The sequence below is a fragment of the Bos mutus genome, chromosome 1 (assembly GCF_027580195.1).
Source record: "Bos mutus isolate GX-2022 chromosome 1, NWIPB_WYAK_1.1, whole genome shotgun sequence".
Classification (NCBI taxonomy): Eukaryota; Metazoa; Chordata; class Mammalia; order Artiodactyla; family Bovidae; genus Bos; species Bos mutus.
The window spans coordinates 30,133,922-30,136,342 of NC_091617.1; the positions used below are offsets into that span (position 1 = coordinate 30,133,922).

Genomic DNA, 2,421 nt, shown 5'->3' on the forward strand with positions numbered 1-2,421 from the left:
AATCAAAAATGCCTTGAAAAGTAGAAACATAGCTCAAGAAAATGTGTTTTAGTGTTTAAGAATTTTGACACATTAAAATATGTGTTATTTTATTTGTTTGCTTTGCTTAACTGTTTTTGCTCTTTTATTAGGATGTAGTATACTGGGTGTCTGATACTGGATGGGAGATAAATCATGTTTCACAAATAGGTATCATTTAAAGTTGTACTGTTATAGACTGATAAACTGTTTTTTTTTTCCTTCATCTTTCTCAGAAATATTCTTCACAATAGTTCATTAGCATTGTGACAACCAGACCTTCAGGCAACCTCAGGCTGCTGTCTGGGCAAACGTTTCTCCATGCTGCTAATTCCATGTACTACTCTCTGGCCGGTTCCCAGCTGTCCAATTTCTCTTGCATCAAACAGATTCCATTTTTCAAAGTTTCCTAACAGTCTTCTGAACAGGTTTTTAAGAGTAAATGTTTTCCACCTTAAATTTTGGTGCCTAATTCTCAAACATCTGGCTCTAATTGCCAGTTATTATAGGTTATTATGACTTGAATTGTGGAAGACAGAAGAATTATTATACCTTATTCAGTACAGATTTCTATAAGATGTGTTTTCTTTATATATTTTCCTTTTTAATTATTTATAACATTAAATGCAAAATTAAAATCATTTTCATGAGTTATTTATACAAATGTAAAAAGAAATGTTCTCTTCAAAGAAGATGTATGGATGGCCAAGAGGAACATAAAAAGATGCTCAACATCACTAATTATTAGAGAAATACAGATCAAAACTATATAATGAGGTATTACCCACACTGGTCAGAATGGCCATCATCAGAAGACCTACAAATAATAAATCCTGGAGAGCATGTAGAGAAAAGGGAACCCCCTTTCATTGTTGGTGGGAATGAAATTGGTAGAGCCAATATGGAGAACAGATTAGAGATTGCTTAAAAAACTAAAAATGGAACTACCCTATAACACAACAATCACACTTCTGGGCATATATCCTGAGAAAACCATAATTCAAAAAGGTATATGCACCACAATATTCATTGCAGCTCTATTTATGATAACCAGGACATGGAAGCAACCTAAAAGTCTATTGAAAGATGAGTAGATAAAGAAGATGTGGTACGTATATACAATGGAATATTGGTGGTGGTTGGTGGTTTAATCACTAAGTCGTGGCTGACTCTTGTGACCCCATGGACTGAAGCCCACTAGGCTCCTCTGTCCATGGAATTCCCAGGCAAGAATGCTGGAGTGGGTTACCATTTCCTTTTCCAGAGGGAGCTTCCCAACTTAGGATCGAACCCACCTTTCCTGCATTACTGGTAGCATTGTAGGCAGATTCTTTACCACTGAGCCAAAAGGGATTCCCACAATGGAATACTGCTCAGTCACAAAAAGGAATGGAACTGGGTTATTTGTAGAGATGTGAGTGGACCCATAGTCTGTCATACAGAGTGAAGTAAGTCAGAAAGAAAAAAAAACAAATGTAATATATTAATTGAACTGTGGTGTTGGAGAAGACTCTCGAGAGTCCCTTGGACTGCAAGGAGATCCAACCAGTCCATTCTAAAGGAGATCAGTCCTGGGTGTTCATTGGAAGGACTGATGCTAAAGCTGAAACTCCAATACTTTGGCCACCTCATGTGAAGAGTTGACTCATTGGAAAAGACTCTGATGCTGGGAGGGATTGGGGGCAGGAAGAGAAGGGGATGACAGAGGAAGAGATGGCTGGATGGCATCACCGACTCACTGGACATGAGTTTGAGTGAACTCCGGGAGTTGGTGATGGGCAGGGAGGCCTGGTGTCCTGTGATTCGTGGGGTCGCAAAGAGTCAGACACAACTGAGCGACTGAACTGAACTGAACTGAATATATTAGTGCATATATGTGGAAACTAGAAAAATGGTACAGCTTTGCACAGTGGCAGTATCATAGCCAATAAGGTTTATCTGGGGCACAATTATTGCTAATAGAAAAATGGTACAAATGAACCTATTTACAGGGCAGGAATAGAAACACAGACATAGAGAATGGACATGCAGGCATGGGAGGAGGAAGGGCAGATGAACTGGGAGATTGGACTGATCTATATGAACTACTGTGTGTAAACCAGATAGTGGGAACTTACTGTAAAGTCCGTGGGGCTCAGCTCGGTGCTCTGTGATGACCTAGATGGGTGGGATGAGTAGTGGATGTGAGGGAAATACAAAAGGAGGATATATATTTATGGCAATAGGCAATTCAAAATTGGGAAAGGAGTAAGCCAAGGCTGTATATTGTCACCCTGATTATTTAACTTATATGCAGAGTACATGATGCAAAATGCAGTGTTAGATGAAGCACAAGCTGGAATCAAGACTGCTGGGAGAAACATCAGTAACCTCAGATATGCAGATGACACAACCCTTATGGCA

The 2,421-nt window shown here is 39.3% G+C and overlaps 1 non-coding gene across 1 annotated transcript; it reads left to right on the top strand.

Annotated features, from left to right (window-relative positions):
- Positions 1–1,916: 1,916 nt before the first annotated feature.
- LOC138989547 (U4 spliceosomal RNA) lies at positions 1,917–2,054 on the top strand. Its single transcript, XR_011465830.1, has one exon. It is a non-coding gene; the product is annotated as a U4 spliceosomal RNA (small nuclear RNA).
- Positions 2,055–2,421: the final 367 nt, after the last annotated feature.